The sequence below is a fragment of the Lutra lutra genome, chromosome 3 (assembly GCF_902655055.1).
Source record: "Lutra lutra chromosome 3, mLutLut1.2, whole genome shotgun sequence".
NCBI classification, from domain to species: Eukaryota; Metazoa; Chordata; class Mammalia; order Carnivora; family Mustelidae; genus Lutra; species Lutra lutra.
The window spans coordinates 52,677,292-52,700,704 of record NC_062280.1 but is presented as its reverse complement, the minus strand read 5'-3'; the positions used below and the strand labels follow the sequence as shown (position 1 = coordinate 52,700,704).

At 36.9% G+C, this 23,413-nt stretch overlaps 1 protein-coding gene across 11 annotated transcripts in view; it reads right to left on the bottom strand.

Moving 5' to 3' along the window:
- The window catches only part of GALNT13 (polypeptide N-acetylgalactosaminyltransferase 13), a 549,504-nt gene that overhangs the window by 330,336 nt on the left and 195,755 nt on the right, over positions 1-23,413 (bottom strand). Inside the window, exon 1 of one of the 11 annotated variants that reach the window (XM_047721777.1) lies at positions 22,237-22,254. The exons of 9 other annotated variants lie outside the window; for them this stretch is intronic. The gene's annotated coding sequence lies outside the window, so the exon portion shown is untranslated. Of the gene's footprint in view, positions 1-20,919; positions 20,937-22,236; positions 22,255-23,413 lie in introns of those variants that run through there. One more of the 11 variants, XM_047721776.1, reaches the window with a different exon arrangement.

Here is a 23,413-nt window from a genome sequence, read left to right as displayed (position 1 = left end):
CAGCCTCAGTCTAAGTACAGAAGGACCCTTCCCCCAGACTATGCCAATCCCCAGCACACACTGTGATTCCTGACTTAAGAGTTTTGAGGGTCCTAAGTTCTGGTGGCAGTAGTGACAGGCTGTATCTCACAAACACACCACAGCACAACTAGTTAAAATGTGCCACCATTTGGTCCAGGGACCAAACACTGTCCACAGCAGGCAAAGAGTACCTCCATAGATGACTGGCCTGAAAGACAAAGGAGTCACAACACAATAGGAGAGGACACTCAGCACTAACAGGAGACATTCTTTAAAGTGTCAGATCCTGGAAACAGGAAACACTACAGTGCAAGGCACTATAGGACCTCTTCTTCATAAGGCTATTACCCTAAAGAACATGAGACACAGGAAACTTTTCTAACAAAGAGAAAAAGACAGAGACTTGGAAAAAATGAGAAGGTAGAGGAACTTGTCCCAAACAGAAGAACAGGGCAAAGCCACAGCCAGAGATCTAAGTGAAAAAGATATAAGTAACATGCCCAATAGAGAATTCAAAGAAATGTTCATAAAGATATTTACTGGACTTGAGAAGAGTGGAAGATATCAGTGAGACCCTTAACACAGAGATAAAGAATAACAGAGCAGAGATACAGGGTTCAATAAATAAAATGAGAAACATGTTTGATGGAATCAAGAGCAGGTTAGAAACAGCAGAGGAATGAATTAATTACCTTGAAGACAGAGTAATGGGAAATAAGCTGAACAAAAGAGAAAAATAAGAATTATGGAAAAAGAGAATAGATTTAGGGAAATCTGTGACAGCAACAAACATAATAACATTCATATTACAGAGATCCCCGAAGAAGAAGAGAGAGAAAAAGGGGGTAGAAAAATTATTTGAAGAAATAACAGCTGAAAAGTTCCCTAATCTGGAGAAGGAAACAGACATCCAGGTCAAGGAGGCACAGAGAACCCCCACAAAAATCAACAAAATTAGATCTATACCAAAACATATTGTAATTAAAATGGCAACATGTAGTGATAAAGAAAACATTTTAAAAACAGCAATACAAGGCACACCTGGGTGGCTCAAGTGGTTAAGCATCTGACTCCTAGTTTCACTGCAGGCTGTGATCTCATGGGTCGTGAGATCAAGCCCTGCGACAGATGCCCCACTAAGCAGGGAGTCTGCTTGAAGATTTTTTCCCTCCCCTCCCTCTCCCTCTCTCTGGAATAAATAAATAAATTTAAATAAATAAATAAATAAATAAATAAATAAATAAATAAATGCAGTAATTCAAAGAAGACAATTACACACAAGGGAAATTCCATAAAACTATCAGCAGATTTTTCAGCAAAAACTTTTTAAGCCAGAAGAGAGTGACATGATATATTCAAAGTGTTGAATGGGAAAAATCTGCAGCCAAGAATACTCTATAAACAGCGAGGCTACCACTCAGATTAGGAGGAGAGATAAAGAGTTTCCCAGACAAACAAAAACTAAAGGAGTTCAAGACCTCTAAACCGGCCCTGTAAGAAATATTAAAGGGGACTCTGGTTGGAAAGACTAAAAGTGACAGTATAAAAGTAGGAGAAGTAAGAGGCACAAAAGTACTAACAATAGATACTTCTTTGAAAAAAAATCAGTCAAGAAATCACAGAATAAAAGGACATAAAATATGACACCATATAGCTAAAATGTGGGGAGAAGAGGAGTAAAGAATGGCTCGAGCTTTAAATGATCATCAAGTTAATATACACTGCTACATGCAGAGGATGTTATACACAAACCCACTGGCAACCACAAATTAAAAACCACTAAAAGATACACAGAGAATGAAGAAAAAGAAATCCAAACACACCATGAAAGAAAATGAAAAAACCATGAAAGAAAAAGGAGAATCAAAGAAAATCTCCAGAAACAACATAACAAGCAATAAAATGGCAATAAATACATACCTATCAATAATTACTTTGAATGTAAATGGACAAAATGTTCCAATCAAAAGACATAGGGTGAAAAAATGGATTAAAAAAAAGACCCGGGGCACCTGGGTGGCTCAGTGGTTAAGCCTCTGCCTTTGGCTCAGTTCATGATCTCAGGGTCCTGGGATCGAGCCCCGCATTGGGCTCTCTGTTCGGCAGGGAGCCTGCTTCCCCGTCTCTCTCTCCGCCTGCCTTTCTGCCTGCTTGTGATCTCTGTCTGTCAAATAAATAAATTAAAAAAAAAAAAAAGACCCATCTTTAAGCTATCTACAGGAGACTCACTTTAGACCCTTACAGATTGAAAGTGAGTGGATGGAGGAACATCTATCATGCAAACAGATGTCAAAAGAAGGCAAGAGCAGCAGGACTTAATCAGACAAAAACATTTTAAAACGAAGACCCTAACAAGAGACAAAGAAGATACTATACAATAATATACAGGACAATCCAATTTAGAAGATACAACTATAAATGTTTATGCACCCAAATAAATAGAATAGTTAATAACAAGCATAAAGGAACTAATGGATAATAAGACAATCAGTGTAGGGGATTTTAACACCCCATTTACATCAAGGACAGATCATCCATTCAGATAATCAATAAGGAAACAAAGGCTTTGGGTGACACATTGGACCAGGTGGATTTAACAGATATATTTATTATATTCCATTCTAAAACAGCAGAGCATGCATTCCTTTCAGGTGCACATGGAACATTTTCCAGAACAGATCACATATTAGGCCACAAAACAAGTCTCAACAAATTGATTGATCAAAGTCATGTCATGCATCTTTCGTGACCATAACACTATGAACTAGAAATCAACCACAAAAAAAATTCTGGAAATACTACAAATATATGGAGGTTAAATAACATGCTACTTCATAATGAATGGGTCATCTGAGAAATCAAAAAAGAAGTCTAATAGTACAGAAACAAATGAAAATAAAACACAACACTCCAAAACTTTCAGACAAATTTCTAAGTTCCAGATGCAGTTCTAAGAGGAAAGTTTATAGCAATACAGGCCTACCTCAAGAAGCAAGAAAAATCTCCAATAAACAACCTAACCTATACCTAAAGGAGCTAGAACAAGAAGCAAACACACACACACACACACACACACACACACACACACACACCAGCAGAAGGAAGGAAATAATAAAGGTTAGAGCAGAAATAAATGATCTAGATACTAAAAAAGCAGCAGAACCAATAAATGAAATTAGGAGTTGATTCTTTGAAAACATAAATGAAATTCATTAACCTCACCAGGTAGCCAGACTCACCAAAAAACAAAGAGAAAGGACTTAAGTAAAATTACAAATGAAAGAGGAAAAATAACAACCAACATCACAGAAATACAATTGGAAGATGGTGGGGAAGTAGGAGGAGGCGCCATTTCAACCTGTACCCTAAAGTGACCTGACTACCCACCAAAGAACTTCGATCAGCCTGAGATCAGAATTATACACATCTGGATCTCTACAGGGGCAGAAGACACCACTGGGCAGATAAAGCAGAGTGGGAACGTTGGACTGACATCAGAAGATAAACAAAAGGGGGAGGGAGCCAACAGAGGCAACCCATTGGAAAGTAATACCCCAAGTAATACCCCAATAGGAGAGTGCCCTACGACTGGGGACCAGCATTAACTTGAAGTCTGGTTGAAAGCAATCAAAAAGAGCAAAGGATCGCGGGGGGGAAATTGTGGGAATCAGGGCCATTAGGGACAGGGGCTTAAGTCCCCGGACCCAGAACAGCCACCACGGCACTGAGCCAGAGAGAGTGCAGCAGAGAAACCAGGTCTTGGTCCCTGAGCCGCCAGTGCGCCTGAGAACACATGGGGTCCGGCTCCCGTGAAGGGCTGGGAGCCTCACCAGCCGAAAGAAGCACAGCCTTTCTGCACTCTCCATGCGAGTGCCGTGCCCTGCTATCAGAGCCTGAGACCCACGCGCCCCACACCCTCCCGTGAGAGATGTGCAGAAAGGCGCCAGCCCTGTGCTCTCGGAAGCGGAAAGACCAGGCACTCCCAGACCCAGCCAGCAGGAAAATCTCAGTGTGGAACCTCTCTGGCGGTCTGGAGCTGCCCAGACAGCCACCGCTGTCCTGGTTTTGGGTAAAAGCAGGAGTTCCTGTGTCCCCAGGGACCGTGACTGGGAACATGCTCTGCCAGGGGCCAAGGGGGAACTTATGTGCTCTGCAGCACCCAGGGGGGGACAGACTGAGGCTTCTCTCTGAGAGGGAGGTCGGGGTGCAGTTTGCTTTCCCCTAAACCTCCAAAAACCATCAAAAGCTGTCAAGTCGAGAGAAAACAAATGAACAAACATAACAAAGAACAAAAGCCTGAAAAAACAGTTTCCTCAGAGCCCACCCCCTTGAGGGGGGCGGGAGGACTTAACACAGGGAACACTGCCTGAAAACCCACGTGGCAGGCCCCTCCCCCAGAAAACCAACCAGGAAAAACAAAAACAAACAAACAAAAAAGACCACAAGAGAACCACCACCACTACTTCATAGATACAAATTTTATTTTTAATTCATTCCCACTACTCTCATTCATTTTTTTATTTTATCTAGATAATTTTTAACCTATTTACCATCACAGTGAGATGTCCAGTACATCAAATTACATAATAACCTTTTAACGTGAACTTTTTGATACATATACCCGTGTATTTCTTCTGCTTTTCTATTTTTTAATTTTTTTTTAAATTTTAGTTTAGTTTAGTTTATTCTTTTTTTATTTTTATTTTTTCATATTCATATAGAGTTAAACTTCAAGGTAACCCCCTTTCCACAATCAATGCTACCCCTATAGGTAAACCAATTTTTAATCCCCCTTTATCTTAGGAAAGTTGAGTCCTTTAACAAAGATATCAAGATACATTCAGGAAGAATCAAAATAACCTTCCTTGCCCACACTGAGGATTTATAACCACTCTCCCATCTTTTTCTTCCACCAGTGTTTCTGTGTATTTGTGTTTGTCCTGATAGTATATAAATCTTATACTTGGGGTTCTTTCTGAATAGGTTCTTTTTTGGGGGGGCTTATATATATATATGTATATAATATAATATACATATACATATATATGTATATGTATATACATACAAACAAAAACAGACAAAAAAAAAGACTGATAAAAGTATATGACACAGGAAAAAATATATATATGTGTATATATATACACACATATATATATGTATATATATATTTATACTTTTATCAGTCTTTTTCTTTGTCTGTTTTTGTTGTATACTTCATAAATCTTACCTTGGGGCCCATTTGGGCTGAGCCTTCTCTTTTATCTTCCCTTTTATTCCTGTCTCTCCCTCTCTTTTTTTTCTTTTTCTTTTCCTTTTCCTCTTATTTCGGTGGGAACTCTGGATTGCTCAGAAGCATTCCAGGGTGCACCTTGACTGTACCACGGTCGATACATCCAGCTACATCCATTCAGCCATCTCTCACCAAAATGACTAGGAGGAGGAATGCCCATCGGAAGAAAAATTCATAGGATAGGACTTCTGCAACAGAGCTAGTGGCTATGGACATAGACAACATGTCGGAAAGGGAATTCAGGCTAACAATTATTCAGGCAATAGGTAGGTTGGAGCCATGGATGACCAAACAGAATTAATTAGGGCAGAACTGAAAGCCACCAGGGATGATGTTCACAATGCTCTCAATGAGTTCCAACCTAATCTAAATTCTCTAAAAGCTAGGGTAACTGAGACAGAAGATAGAATTAGTGATCTGGAGGACAAAAAATAGAGAGAAAGGATCAGAAGGAAGCCTGGAAAAAACAGCTTAGAAAACAGAATCAGGGAAATAAATGATGCCATGAAACATTCCAACGTCAGACGTATTGGAATCACTGAAGGGGAGGAGAATGAAAGAAGTCTAGAAGATATAGTGGAACAAGTTCTCCATGAAAATTTTTCCAATCTCATGAATGGAACCAGTGTTCATGTACTAGAGGCAGAACGGTTTCCCCCCAAGATCATAGATTCTCGAAAGTCCTTGAGACACCTAATAGCAAGAATGAAGAATTAAAATTGTAGGCAGGCCCTCGTGAAGGCAGCTAGGACAAAGAAGCTCCTTACATATAAGGAAAGCCCATCAGAATAACGTCAGACCTGTCCAGAGAAACCTGGCAAGCCAGAAAGGGCTGGCAGAATATATTCAGGGCACCAAATGAGAAGAACATGCAGCCAAGAATACTTTATTCCGCAAGACTGACTTTCAAAATGGATGGAGAGAGAAAGAGTTTCCAAGACTGGCAAGGCTTACAAGAGTATGCGACCACCAAGCCGACACTGCAGGAAATATTAAGGGGAGTTCTATAAAAGAGGAAAAATCCTAAGAATAGTATTGAACAGAAATATAGAGAAAATCTACAGAAAGAAAGACTTCAAAGGTAACACGATGTCAATAAAAACATATCTTCAATAATCACTCTCAGTGTGAATGGCCTAAATGTGCCCATAAAACGACACAGGGTTGCAGATTGGATAAAACGACAGGACCCATCCGTATGTTGTCTACAAGAGACCCAGACTGAAAGTGAAGGGATGGAGAAGCATCTTTCATGCCAATGGGCCCCAAAAGAAGGCCGGGGGAGTGATTCTCATATCAGATAAATTAGACTTTAAACTAAAGGCTGTAGTCAGAGATACAGAAGGACAATACATCACTCTTAAAGGGACTATCCACCAAGATGATCTAACAATTGTAAATATCTATGCCCCCAATATGGGAGCAGCCAACTACATAAGAAAACTATTAATCAAGATAGAGTCATATTGCTATGAATACATTAATAGTAGGAGATCTTAACACGCCTCTCTCAGTAAAAGACAGATCATCCAAGCAGAAAATCAATAAAGAAACAAGAGCATTGAATAACACATTGGAGCAGATGGACCTCATAGATATATACAGAACATTCCACCCTAAAACAACAGAATACTCATTCTTCTCAAGTGCACATGGAACCTTTTCCAGAATAGACCACATACTGGGACACAAATCAGGACTCAACCGATACCAAAAGACTGAGATTATTCCCTGCATATTCTCAGATCACAATGCTTTGAAACTGGAGCTCAATGACAAGGAAAAGTTTGGAAGGAACTCAAACACCTGGAAGCTAAAGACCACCTTGCTTAAGAATGCTTGGATCAAACAGGAGATCAAAGAAGAACTTAAACAATTCATGGAAACCAATGAGAATGAAGACACTTTGGTCCAAAACGTATGGGATACAGCAAAGGTGGTCCTAAGGGGGAAATACATAGCCATCGAAGCCTCCCTCAAAAAAATTGAAAAATCCAGAATACACCAGCTGTCTCTACACCTTAAAGAACTGGAGAATCAACAACAAATCAAACCAACTCCACACATAAGAAAGGAAATAATCAAGATCAGAGCAGAGATCAATGAGGTAGAAACCAGAGATACAGTAGAACGTATCAATGAAACTAGAAGCTGGTCTTTTGAAAGAATCAATAAGATCGATAAACCATTGGCCACACTAATCCAAAAGAGAAGAGAGAAAGCTCAAATTAATAAAATTATGAATGAAAAGGGAAAGATCACAACTAACACCAAGGAAGTAGAAAGAATCATCAGAAGTTATTATCAACAGTTATATGTCAGTAAGTTAAGCAACCTAGATGAAATGGATGCATTCCTGGAAAACTATAAACTGCCAAAATTGAACCAGGAAGAAACTGACAACCTGAATAGACTGATATCCAATAACAAGATTGAAGTAGTGATCAAAAACCTCCCAAAAAACAAGAGCCCAGGACCTGACGGATTTCCTGGGGAATTTTACCAAACTTTCAAAGAAGAGATAACACCTATTCTCCTGAAGTTTCAAAAAATTGAAGCAGAAGGAAAACCTCCAGATTCTTTTTATGAAGCCAGCATTACCCTGATCCCCAAACCAGGCAAAGACCACACCAAAAAGGAGAATTTTAGACCAATATCACTGGTGAATATGGATGCTAAGATTCTCAACAAGATCCTAGCAAACAGGATCCAACAGCACATTAAAAAGATTATCCACCATGACCAGGTGGGATTCATCCCTGGGTTATAAGGATGGTTTAACATTTGCAAATCAATCAATGTGCTACAACAAATCAATAAGAGAAGAGAGAAGAACCACATGGTCCTCTCAATTGATGCAGAAAAAGCATTTGACAAAATCCAGCACCCGTTTCTGATTAAAACGCTTCAAAGTATAGGGATAGAGGGAACATTCCTCAACTTCATAAAATCTATCTTTGAAAGACCCACAGCAAATATCATCCTCAATGGGAAAAAGCTCACAGCCTTCCTGTTGAGATCAGGAACATGACAAGGATGCCCACTCATCACTCTTGTTCAACATAGTATTAGAAGTCCTAGCAACAGCAATCAGACAACAAAGAGAAATAAAAGGTATCAAATTGGCAATGAAGAAGTCAAACTCTCTCTCTTCGCAGATGACATGATTCTTTATATGGAAAACCCAAAAGACTCCACCCCCAAACTACTAGAACTCATACAGCAATTCAGTAACATGGCAGGATACAAAGTCAGTGTACAGAAATCAGTGGCTTTCTTATACACTGTCAATGAAAATACAGAAAGGGAAATTAGAGAATAGATTCCATTTACTATAGCACCAAGAACCATAAGATACCTGGGAATAAACCTAACCAAAGAGGTAAAGGATCTGTACTCGAGGAACTACCGAACACTCATGAAAGAAATTGAAGAAGACACAAAAAGATGGAAGACCATTCCATGCTCTTGGATCAGAAGAATAAACATTGTTAAAATGTCTATATTGCCTAGAGCAATCTATATTTTTAATGCCATTCCAATCAAAATTCCACTGGTATTTTTCAAAAATCTGAAGCAAATAATCCTAAAATTTGTTTGGAATCAGAAGAGACCCTGAATCACTAAAGAAATGTTGAAAAACAAAATAAAACTGGCGGCATCACGTTATCTGATTTCAAGTTTTACTACAAAGCTGTGATCACCAAGACAGCATGGCACTGGCATAAAAACAGACACATAGACCAGTGGAACAGAGTAGAGAGCCCAGATATGGACCCTCAACTCTATGGTCAAATAATCTTAGACAAAGCAGGAAAAAATATACAGTGGAAAAAAGACAGTCTCTTCAATAAATGGTGCTGGGAAAATTGGACAGCTATATGTAGAAGAATGAAACTCACCATTCTCTTACACTGTACACAAAGATAAACTCAAAATGGATAAAAGACCTCAACGTGAGACAGGAATCCATCAGAATCCTAGAGGAGAACATAGGCAGTAACCTCTTCAACATCAGCCACAGCAACTTCTTTCAAGATATGTTTCCAAAGGGAAAGGAAACAAAAGCGAAAATGAACTTTTGGGACTTCATTAAGATCAAAAGCTTCTGCACAGCAAAGGAAACAGTCAACAAAACAACGAGGCAATCCACGGAATGGAAGAAGATATTTGGAAATGACAGTACAGACAAAAGGTTAATATCCAGGATCTATAAAGAACTCCTCAAACTCAACACACACAAAACAGATAATCATATCAAAAAATGGGCAGAATATGAACAGACACTTCCCCTATTATGACGTACAAATGGCTATCAGACACATGAAAAAATGTTCATCATCACTAGCCATCAGGGAGATTCTAAATTAAAACCACATTGAGATATCACCCTACACCAGTTAGAATGGCCAAAATTAGCCATGTGGAGGATGTGGAGAAAGGGGAACCCTCTTACACTGTTGGTGGGAATGCAAATTGGTGCAGCCACTTTGGAGAACAGTGTGGAGATTCCTTAAGAAATTAAAAATAGAGCTTCCCCATGACCCTGCAATTGCACTACTGGGTATTTTCCCCAGAGATACAGATGTAGTGAAAAGAAGGGCCATCTGTACTCCAATGTTTATAGCAGCAATGGCCACAGTCACCAAACTGTGGAAAGAACCAAGATGCCCTTCAATGGACGAATGGATAAGGAAGATGTGGTCCATATACACTATAGAGTATTATGCCTCCATCAGAAAGGATGAATACCCAACTTTTATAGCAACATGGAAGGGACTGGAAGAGATTATGCTGAGTGAAATAAGTCAAGCAGAGAGAGTCAATTATCATATGGTTTCACTTATTTGTGGAGCATAACAAATAACATGGAGGACATGGGGAGATGGAGAGGTGAAGGGAGTTGAAGGAAATTGGAAGGGGAGGTGAACCATGAGAGACTATGGACTCTGAAAAACAACCTGAGGGTTTTGAAGGGGTGGGGGGAGGGAGGTTGGGGGACCCAGGTGTTGGGTATTAAGGAGGGCTCATATTGCATGGAGCACTGGCTGTGGTGCAAAAACAATGAATACTGTTATGCTGAAAAGAAATTTTTAAAAAAATGGAAAAAAAAAGAAATACAAACAATTGTAAGAGATTATGAAAAACTACAGGCCAACAAAATTGGATAACCTAGAAAACATAAATTTCTAGAAACATACAAGCTACCAAAACTGAAACAGAAAGAAATAAGAAATCTGAAGAGATCAGTTATGAGCAAGGAGATTGAAAAAGTAATCAAAAATCCCCCAATGAACAAAAGCCCAGCACCAGAGAGTTGCACAGGCAAATTCTACCAAACATTTAAAGAAGAGTTAATATGTTTCTACTCATACTATCCCAAAAAATAAAAGAGGAAGGACAACTTCCAAATTCACTGTATGAGGCCAGCATTACCCTAATACCAAAACCTGATAGAGACAACACAAAAAAAGGAAAGAGAACTGCAGGCCAGTATCTTTCATAAATATAGATGCAAAAATCCTCAACAAGATGCCAGCAAACAGAATCCAACAACACAATAAAAAAAAAAAATCATTCACCACAATCACACGGGATTTATTCTTGGGGTGAAAGGTCAGTTCAATATTTGTAAATCAGTCAATGTGATATAGCACATCAATATGAGAAAGGATTTTAAAAATTATCATTTCAATAGACACAGAAAAAGCATTTAACAAAGTACATTTGTTCATGATAAAAGCTCTGAACCAAGTAGGTTTAGAGGGAACATACCACAACAAAATAAAGGCCATATGTAAAAAACCCAGAACAAATATCATCCTTAATGGGGAAAAACTGAGAGCTTTCCCAAGGTCAGGAACAAGACAAGGTTGTCCACTTTCACCACCTTTACTCAACACAATACTAGAGTCCTAACCATAGCAATTAAACAACAAAAAGAAATAAAAGGCACCCAAATTGGTAAGGCATCCATATTGGTAAGGATGAAGTAAAACTTTTACTATTTGCAGATAACACAACACTCTAGACTTCACCAAAATACTACTAGAGCTAATAAATGAATTCAGTAAATTTATGTCACAGGATACAACATCAATGGGCAGAATCTGTTGCATTTCTACACACTAATAATGAAGCAACAGAAAGAGGAATTAAGAAAATGATTCTGTTTACAACTGTACCATAAATAATGAGATAACCTAAGAATAAACCTAACAAAAGAGGTGAAAGACCCGTATTCTTTTTTTTTTAAGATTTTTTTATTTATTTATTTGACAGACAGAGATCACAAGTAGGCAGAGAGGCAGGCAGAGAGAGAGGAAGGGAAGCAGGCTCCCTGCTGAGCAGAGAGCCCGATGCAGGGCTCGATCCCAGGATGCTGGGATCATGACCTGAGCCGAAGGCAGAGGCTTTAACCCACTGAGCCACCCAGGCGCCCCGAAAGACCTGTATTCTATATATTATAAAACACTCATGAAAAGAAACTGAAGAGGACACAAAGAAATGGAAAGACATTCCATGCTCATGGGTTGGAAGAATAAATACTGTTAAAATGTCTATACTATACACAACAATGTACATATTTAATTATATTCCCTATCAAAATACCAATAGCATTTTTCACTGAACTAAACCAATCCTGAAATTTATATGGAACCATAAAAGACCCCGAACTGCTAAAACAATTTTGAAAAAGGAAAACAAAGCTTTAGCTATCATAATTCCATAGCTTAAGATATATTAAATGCTGTAATGATCAAAATAGTATGATACTGGCATGAAAACAGACAAATAGATAAATGGAACAGAATGCAAAACCCAGAAATAAACACACAATTATATAGTCAATTAATTTTTGACAAAGCAGGAATAAATATCCAATGAGAAAAAATCTTTTCAAAAAATGGTGCTGGTGAAACTGGATAGCTACATGCAACAGAGTAAAACTGGACCACTTTCTTTTATCATACACAAAAATAAATTCAAAATGTATTAAAAACCTAAATGTGAGACCTGAAACCATAACAATCCTAGAAGCAAGCACAGGAAATAATTTCTCTGACATCGGTCATAGAAACATTTTTCTAGATATGTGTCCCGAGGCAAGGAAAATAAAAGCAAAAACAAACTATTGGGACTGTATCTAAATAAAAACTTCTGCACAGCAAAGAAAATAATCAACAAACTAAAAGGAAACCTACTGAGTGAGAGAAGGTATTTCCAAATAGCATATCTACTATAGGGTTAGCATCCAAAATATGTAAAGAACTGATACATCTCAACACCCCCAAACACATAATTCAATTAAAAATGGACAGAAGACATGAAAAAACATTTCTTCAAATAAGACATACAGATGGCAAACAGACATATGAAAAGATGTTCAACATCACTTATCATTAGGGAAATGCAAATCAAAACTACAATGAGATATCACCAAACAACTGTCGGAATAGCAAAAATCAAAAACTCAAGAAAGAATAAATGTTGGTGAAGATGTGGAGAAAAAAGAACCCTCTTGCACTATTGGTGGGAATGTAAGCTGGTACAGCCACTGTGGAAGTTTCCTCAAAATGCTGAAAATAGAACTATCCTACAATCCTATAATTGCACTACTGGCTATTTACCCCCCAAATACAAAAGTACTAATTTGAAGGGATACATGCACCCTATCTTCATATCAGCACTATCAACAATAGCCAAATTATGGAAAGAGCCCAAATATCCATCAACTAATGAAAGGATAAAGAAGATGTGATATACACACACAGACACAGACACACACATAAAATGGAATATTACTCAGCCACAAAAAAAAGAATGAAATCTTGCCATTTGCAATGGTGTGGATGGAGCTAGAGAGTACAATATAAGCAAAACAAGTCAGTCAGGGAAAGACAAATACCACAGATTAACACAGATTTCACTCTTTGTGGCACTTAGGAAACAAAACAAATGGGGAGGGGGGAAGGAGAAAAGAAAAAAAGGAGAGAGAGAGAGAGAGAAACCAAGAAACAGACTCTTAACTCTAGAGAATAAACTGATGGTTCCCAGAGAGGAGATGGGTAGGTGGTTGAGTAAAAGGACATTAAGGAGTACATTTGTTGTGATGAATATCTGGTATTGTATGGAATTGTTTAATCGCTATATTACCTGAAACTAACACTGTATGTTAACAGTACTGGAATTTAAATATTTTTTAAAATTTAAAAACGCTTAAGGGCATTTTTTTTTACTACACATAAGCGTATCTTGGGGTTTCTCTTAATTTCTGCAATCACTGATCTTTTGGTTACAGATATCAGCAAAAAAAGCACAAAAGAAAGAGATAAAAGAAATCCTTAACGCTCAAATACTTCATAAAAAATACAGTTTAAAACCTATATTCACCACTTACTACCTATGTCACATCTCATTTTCTTTATTCATATTATTTCATTTCTTCCACAACTGAGATTCCCTCAAGACATAAGCACGACTATATTATGTTCATTTAAATGGGACATGAGATCTTCTGAGCCTTTACGTACCTAAATGTATATTTAAAATTTTGTACTTAGTGCTTTAAAAGTAGATGTGTTGAGCACTCTATTTATTTTTTGAACAAGCACAGGACACAATCCAAATATTCACTGGGGTATGGCACAGAAACTAGAGTCATTTTTCTCTACCTGGAGTCCTTTTCCCCAAACAAGAACCATCAGCTTCCGACACTTCACAACATTCCCTGTACTCATATTCCATGCCTCTTACCATGTACACATGGTATATTTTTCTCATTGAAAATTCGGTGCTCATTCACCTGCCCTCACATAGTTACCATTCTTAGTGTTGATGTTCTGTGCAACTGTAGATTTCTCTTCATCTGGATACTGTTAACTAGTCCCTAAGTACCCCTAAGTACATTCCTAGGTATACTTAAAGCGGCTTCTGATACTCGCTAGAATAATTGTACATTTTAAGTATTTGGCTATGCCAGTGCAATTCCAGTAGTGACAGTTTTCAGTTAATTAAGTTAATTGGAGAAGATATTTCAGCATTCCAGAAGATACAGCCTACATGGAGCCCGCATTTTATTTTATTTTTTTTTAAAGATTTTTTTTTATTTATTTGTCAGAGAGAGAGGAGAGCAAGCGAGCACAGGCAGACAGAATGGCAGGCAGAAGCAGAGGAAGAAGCAGGCTCCCCGCCAAGCAAGGAGCCCGACGTGGGACTCGATCCCAGGACGCTGGGATCATGACCTGAGCCGAAGGCAGCTGCTTAACCAACTGAGCCACCCAGGCATCCCTGAAGCCCGCATTTTAAATTGAGTAGTCGCTTTTAAACTCCAAAAGATCCATATTATAACAGACATTTGGCATATCTCATTTAGTCTAGCAAAACACCTTCTCAAAGAAAAGATAGATCCTCCAATGCATACAAAATGTCAAACATTTGCCTCAATTTTCTTCTTAATAATTTTAATTAGTTCTTATTTTAGAACCAAATTAGTCTTAAAGAGAGCAGTGTAGAGTAATTCTTACCAATGTAGATGAGCTCTATCAAAAACGACTGCAGTTAACTTGGCTGGGAGTTTACAATTTTTCACAAGAGGACTCCCAGGCAGCTGGAATGTAGACTGTCAAAGCACTGACTTGAAACCATCAGAACCGTACACAACCAAATTACAGAATGTTTTACAGACATGAAGCATGAAATGCCTCCACTGGCAGCAAGATTCCCTATTCTTGGCTTGTGATAATAGGAAGGCCAAAATCAAATCTAAATTTTGATAATAAACTCTCAGGGTATCATTAAATATCTGATGATTTCAAAGCAGTTCCATAATCTAAATGGTCCATTTAGTGGCTGACTATAGAGCCTTTCCTGGTCACTAGGTAAGTATCATCAAGCCATGAATTAGCACCTAAATGAAAATTTAAAACTACCTCAATAGAGTGGAAAATAAAAACTCAGTCTAACCACTATATGTCATTTTCTGACAGAAATGACTGCAATTCTGAGGAAAAAGGGTTTATTAACATTTCTAGAGATGAACTAAGTCATTTAAAATGATTTAATACAATAATCCCCATTACAAAAGATGTGCAAAAATGACATACACATTTGGATTAATGACCTTAAATTTTTCTATTTGAGACTGTTGAAACTATAGCTTAATTATAAAATATAATCAGAAATTATTATGTAAGCCATAAAAATGGTAAAAGGCAACTCATCCTTTTTATCTAGCATACTTTAAAATGTCGGATACAGACTATATATATTTATATGATCATTTGCTTCAGCCTGTGAAGATTGTTTTGAAGGTCTTGAGTTTTTGAACCATTATAATCAATACATTCTCCAAGTCGACCATCTTGTATACATGCAAGGAGAATACCCATTTTTCTTCACTCTAATCAAGATGAGTAAAGGATTAAAAACTGAAAATAGATAATTCTAAATTATCTATACTGATAATATACATAGGGATAATATATATACTGAAATAGATAAAAGGGACTGACAGGTACAGAAAAAACTGAATATAAATCAAACTTAATTCTGCATTTATAAAAGTATATAAAATATGTCAATACTAAAAATAAACCTATCACAGTCAATAAAATTAAAAAATTACATTTTTAAATGGACCATTCAGCATAGATTTATCACCTCCATCCCAAAATGGATATCTTCTTAACAAAAATATGAGAGATTCTATCAAATATCTTGAGCACTGGACTTCAAATGCAACTTTAGCAATAAAATGGAGTTAGTTACTGTGGCGGAGGAGCAGAAGGAGAGAGCAAGACAGACAGAATCTGATCCTCCATCTCATGACCCTGAGATCATGACCTGAGCTGAGATAGAGTCAGTACCTTAACTGACTGAGCCACCCAAGCACCCCATGCAGTCTAAGGCATTTAAAGCAATTATTATGGTGACAACAGTTGGCTCTTGCTGAATTATTTTTTTTCATTCCTACTAATAATATTGATAATTCTGTATTTAATAATTAGTCTGGCTCATCAAATTAAAAACGCTAAGCCATTATGCAAAAGCTACTAATAAAAACATTTGCTATTTCTTCCTGTATCTAAGAAATCTTATCCAATACAGTGGATTAAATTTGTTGTTGCATTTTAGAATTTTAAGATTTAAAACATGATGACATATAGGTATTTCTGTTGAGTAATTGTGACACACATATTTATGTAAAATGGGACAAAAAATTAGGGTCATGTAAATGAGTAGGATAAATACAATATTAGGATATGAAATATTCTAATTGAGAAAAGTTATTTTTATAAGGTAAAGGAAGTTTGAGTTGAATATCTGGAGTGACTTCCTAACTAGGAACAATAAATGAATTATGGAACAGCTTCCTGACTCTCCGGGAGAAGCTCAATCACAGAGGTTATTTTAAAATAGACCGGGAAAAAGTGCTGAAGACACATTTTGTAGGACAGGAAATCTAGGTTTTCAAAAGGATAGAATGAGTAAGTTAAGTTTGCTATTTTTTACGGGCTTGTATTTTGGGCTTGCATTGATGAAATACATTTTATATTGCAGGCAGCCAGCATTTCTCATCCCCCACCTCAGGTCTGTATTGCAGAAGCTCTATTCCACACAACAATACCTGAGAGATCTGGGCTTTCCTCTTGTCTAGCCTCCACTCACAGGTATAGTATATATACCCCAGGTATGACAGGCTGAGTAAACACCTGCTGGACAAAGAATAGTGGGGCCCTGATAGCATTTGCTCCAAATCACACTTGAAGGGCAGGAGTTCTATGCTAGGAGAAGCAAACCAAGAAGACAAGAAGACACCATGCCCTCCCAATGTTCTGCTCATGAAGCAGGAGTGTCACTCTTAAGAAAAGTAGACCACTGTCCCACTCAGCTGTAGAGTAGTGAAGCACAGACTTTTTGAACAGGAGTAACACAGGTTGTAAGAACAAATAAAGCTTCAAAGTTCTCCCCAAAGGAATGGACATTGTTTGGACCAGAACATGAGGAATATCGAGCCTAACCATGTTCTTCTCTGTAACAACGGGGATTTTGAAAGTGAGCATTAAGAGAAGACTGGTAGCTCGATGAGAGTAACAAGCTGAACTCTAGATCCTTCACAGTTCACCACAGAGAACCAAGTAAAGACACAGTAATAAGTGTCCTCCTGGGTTCAGACAAATCTCGAACATCAGTCTCTAACATTATTCCTGCAAAGATGTCTGAATTTAATTGGCTCAGACTCTGGAGCAATTTATATCCCCAGGCTCTTCTAAAACAATGGAGCAATCAGTTAACAACTGGGCTGAAGAACCGATATAGGTCTGATTCTTTAGTGTAAAATGCTTCCCCAAACTGTTCTGATATTTTATTTTTAAAAAAGCACTCTTACCATTACTTTTTAACTGCAGATAGATATAATTAACGGTGTATAGAGTGCTTTTCCAGAAAACACGTACAAATATTTTTAAAAATATATAGATTATGGAGGGCCTAAAGTAGGATAAATGAGCAAAAGAAAATAGTGTCTGAATCTAGTTAAAATTAAAGCACACAATAGTTTCTTCTTCCAGTCTACTAAAGAGAAAACAAAAGAATATGAGAATATAAATAGAAGAGATGAAGGCTATGGTTACTTTGTTAATATTAATAAGAGATTGAAGGCTATTATCAAGAATTATAGTGTATGGGACATAGCCTGTGGCCATTTGTGTTTAAACTTTTCACACTGTATTATAGTTATCTGTACACTTATTTACTTATAATCTGCTTCATTCAAAAAAGGATATTAGGCAATTTATAGAAACATTTACAATTTCCTGACACAAAACCACTGCCAGGAAGTGAAACACAATTGGTACCATAAAGCCATGGATAAGTCTCACATAAATGCTGTAAGAATTACCACAACTGGGGTACAAATTTAATTCTCTCTTTGTTTTTTTCCCTTGACAAAAAAATGAGAAAAGCATGAATAGTTAGAGCCCCACATTTTTATTCTAAGAAAAGTACACTGTTGCTCTGAAGGTCAACCTATTATTCTAGCAGTAACGTCTGATAGAAACATCCCCACATGTACTTATTCTGGTGTTAGGGAGTAATGACAGGAAAATGGACCACACATATAATGGCATCCTAGATCAAATTGATCAATTCTGAACATTATTGAATTTAGCCATTTTTCCCATTATTTCCAAAGGTACAAAATAAATGTATTTGGGAACTACTGACCAAGCTAACATAACCATACTTGAGAGCAATAAAGTCTTTCAACTATATGAAGTCATGAAATGATGAATGTAGATAAATAGACAGCTAGACCTCGACAATTAAACTCATCATGGGTTATGATATCATATCATAGTCTCACTAAAATAAAGTTAATTTGAAGAAACTCCAAGACAGACTTGTGAATGTCATAATTAAAAAGATCCCTATTTTTTAAAAAAAGGCTCTGTATAATCAGAATGCAGTATGTGCTATGAATTCTACACACATGTGCCTTCAGATAATATGTGATATATTTTAAGGCTCAATGATTCAGAGAAGTTTTTTTAAAAATCACATACCACAGTGTTTATCTAAGTTTCCACTAATCTGAACAACAGTCTGAAAAATAAGCCTATGGACAAATGGCATACAGGGCATTGTTATAAAAACATTTTTTTTTGATAGTCTACTACTTTTGTACTACTTTCTCAGTAGTACAAAATTTACACAATGTCAACAATCTCCATTTCCTTTCAAAAGGTAACAATTTATCTTTTTCTTTTCCCTATCAGGGACCTGAGTTTGCACCTGCAAACATTCAATATAAATAACTAAATCCTCTCATAAAAAACAAATATTGATGCCACAGTGCATGTGGTGAACTAAATTCCATCTGTTTCATCACAAGCTAGATTTGCTTTTTTTTTTTTGGCCCAGAAAGATGTTTTAGTTTTGCATAATGATGTATCTATAAATTCATTTAATCCTCTTTAACCAAAATGTTACATTCTTGAGGGCATCAATCTGTAGGGTCCTTCTATATTTTATTTATAAAATTTAAAAGTATAAATAGGTATACTCCGCTTTGGTAAATATTCAGTTCCCAAGTTGTACTTTAATTATTGGTTTTCTGAAAGTTAACCCATGCTTTAAAGTATCACCAAAACAAGTTCAAAGGTAAATCTTCTGTGGACAGAAAATTACATTCATTGGGTGAAAAAAAATCGATGTTCTGAACACAGATGCATATAATCAGAAGTTTATAGATGAGTATATAGAATACTGATTACATTTATAAATCCATTAAGTACTCATATCTATAGCTAAGACAAACCCACAATAATATGTGTATGTATATATATAGAGAGACTTCTCTATGCAAAGAAAAAAATATATACACATCACTAAAGAAAAAGGGCAAAAGGGTGCTGTCAGTTTCCTATTACAGCTTGGTGTAATACTGTCTAGTGACAATGGGCAGCAACCATAGTATAGTAACTTTCCGATGTATACTACTAGTGGCACTATAAAATTAAAGAAGTCAAATTACAAAGTACTTAAGAAAATATAATTTTCGGGGCACCTGGATGGCTCAGTGGGTTAAGCCTCTGCCTTCGGCTCAGGTCATGATCTCAGGGTCCTGGGATCCAGCTCCGCATTGGGCGCTCTGCTCAGCAGGAAGCCTGCTTCCTACTCTCTCTCTGCCTGCCTCTCTGCCTACTTGTGATCTCTCTCTCTGTCAAATAAATAAATAAAAGCATATATATATATATATATAATTTTCATGAATTAATTCATTAAAAGAAATTCAGAAGGTGGGAGATGAACTCCATTAATGCATAAAGCTTAAAATACATTATCATGGGCAATCTTCACATATGCTCTGTTGTATGAACAAAAGGAAACTAAGGCCAATTCAGGTAACATGCCTTAACTGTACTTTAAATAAATGACAGAAGCAGAAATCAGGGCGCCTAGGTGGCTCAGTGGGTTGGGCCTTTGCCTTGGGCTCAGGTCATAATCTCAGGGTCCTGGGATCAAGCACCGCATCGGGCTCTCTGCTCAGCAAGGAGCCTGCTTCCCCCCTCTCTCTGCCTGTCTCTCCGCCTACATGTGATCTCTCTCTCTCTGAAATAAATAAATAAATAAATAAACAAATAAATAAATAAAGTTAAAAAAAAAAAAAGCAGAAATCAAATCCAAGACTTGAGGACTACCAAACTTTTGGTCCTTCCTTTGTAACACACCTCATCAGAGAACACAAACTTATTCACACTCCCCTGTCTCTCATAAAGCCACAGAATTTTGAATGAAGCTTCTGTCTGTGTCTACCCTGATTTGTGAATTTGGATGCCATTAGCTCTACAGCTAGCTTTGTGAGGTTAGGCTGCACCTGAAAACAGTAAAGGTTCACACAAACAAAGAAGAGTCAGTCTCACACTACTCCTACACAGCTTACACTGAAATTATAATTGAACTTTGTTTTACTCAGCAATTAGCTCCAATTCACAATTTTCAGTTGTCACTATTTCAAACCTGGGAAAAAAATTAAGAACATTTTCTTCATTCAAAGAAATAATTTCAATTGGTACACTTCTTTCATTTAGAGTGTTTCTTACCTTTCAAAAATTAGCCCTCCCAAATATTTCTATTTCCTAAGCTGGGTTGGGGGAGTAGGAGGGTGAAGGGTACTCAGTCAGCTCAGCAAGAATATAAATACAGATCAACTGTGTGCAACTGGGGTCTCTGGCATTTTCATTTCAGAAAATGTTCTGTAGGAACAGGCAGAAGACCAATAACTAAGCATGACCTTGAAATTACGTGAAAGCAATTAGACTGCCTTACTGAGCAAGAGAAAAGTGAACAGTGGCAGAGAATATAGGAATTTCTTAAGCAAGAATTTTAATGTGAATTGATGCTTGTGGTCAATTACTCAAAATTAAAAAAAAAAAGATTTCTAAACAATTTCAAATACAATGTAACTATTTTATGTTGAGGAGTAAAAACAAAAGAATGACATTTACAAAAGAATGGCATTTACAATGAAGAAGGAAATGTTTATTATACACAAAGTTTTTCTTAGTACTGATAGCATGAATTCTTACCTGAATGTTAACATAGAGCTTCCCTATTATTTTAGCTAAAACAAATACCTGTAATATAGGTGACATGAAAGATCTGTTTTATTTTTGCTTTAGTTTTATTTTTTTGAAGAGTGTATTTATTTATTTGACAGAGAGAGAGAGATCACAAGTAGACGGAGAGGCAGGCAGAGAGAGAGGAGGAAGCAGGCTCCCTGCTGCCCATTGAGCACCCAGGTGCCCCAAAAGATCTGTTTTAAATACATAAGTTTGTCAGCATCTGTGATAGATGCAAGTGAAAGCATTAGTAGTATTGTAAGCATCTTTAGACTATCATATGATCTCTCTGAGTATATTTAAATAATTTAGGGATTATATTTTACTTAAACTATAATCAATTCCCTGAAATTTAGTGAGTTTACCTTAGACTTGTAATACTGTTTTATAGATTACAACTTAGTTTTAAATAGTCCTTTTCATGTTCAAGATATATCAATTTAATCGTTACAAAACTCAGATAGGATTTGTATATTAGAAACTATATAAGTCAAGAATTTTGTTTACCAGTTCAGCAACAAATTTCTCATATTAAAAATCAGCTTATTGTAGAGAGAATGTCCAGGAAAACAAATGTAAGGAACTTAATAAAGAGTAATTTTGTAACATTATTTAACTTATAATACAAAGTAACATTTACAGTTAAAATACTAATATTAGACCATTATTCCTTGGGATTCTAAAAACAGCAACCATCAGACAGTGTTTAGGCTAAATATCTCCAACAGTAAAAATTTAAAAGTGCTTTTTTTTTTCTAATGTTCCAGACGCAGCCTATTTGCATACAGAGTAACTCACCCAAACCTTTCAATCTGCCCTCCACTTTCACCAGATGGACAGTCTCAAAACGCCTGCCCCGTTAGTCTTTAGGTTCAGAATACTGCCCTTCTCCGTTCCTGTTGTCCATGGAAACGGCAAGGTTGAGTTATTCATCATGACACTTAGTGCTCAGCACTGGCAATCTCCTTTGGTTACTAATGCCTGTCGCCATCACCCTTTCTCCCATAACATCACTTCTGTTGCCTTATGCACTTCCAGAGGGACCAAATTAGAACTGCTGTGATTGCCATATAAAAGGAAATTGCAGGCAAGAATGTGGATACCAGATGAGAGGACAAACAGGTACTGCTTCATTATCAGTGGCATAAGACCTTACTTGTGAGTAAGGTGAGTCCTAAACACATGTATCCATGCATCAGAGAGCAGAGGATGGAAGCAAGGTATCTTTCAAGTCTTCCTTCAAAGCCACTCAAGAAAGCCTGTTACTTCTCCAGCTCAGAGATTAACAACAATGACACTTATTTCCTGAACCAATCATTGCATATTTATCATTTGTTCCTTAGAGGGAAGGTACTATTTGTTATACTTCATCATATTCATCATAACCAACCTGCACATAAGGTATGCTCAAAACACAAGCATCCCTGCTAATTCAGAAAGTGAAAGCATTAAAGAATTGTAGACACCGTTATGTTTAACACCCTTAATTTAAGTGAGGAAACATAGGTACAAAGAAATTAATAGAATCGGCAATTAAATTAATTTTCAAGGTTTATGAAATGAATAAAGAGAGTTTTAGTATAATACATAAATTTTAACTGCTCTGGTACATAAAGTAGAGAAAAGTTCAGGCTTTGAAGCATCGGGCCAAATGTCAGCTCAGTTGTCTTTGTTTTATGACCTTATGTAAGTTATTAATTTTACTTCATCTTCATTTTGTACAAGATGAAAATAAAATTTATGTATATTATATTGTTTATAAAACAAAGGAGCTAATTCATTAAATAAACATATACAATAAAACCATAGGGGCACTGGGGTGGCTCAGTCAATTAATGTTCAAGTCTCAATTTCAGCTCAGGTCATATATCAGGGTCAAGACCCATATCAGGCTCCACACTCAGCAGGGAGTCTGCCTGAGATTCTCTCCCTCTCCCCCTGTCCCTCCCACTCTTTTTACAATAAATCTTAAAAA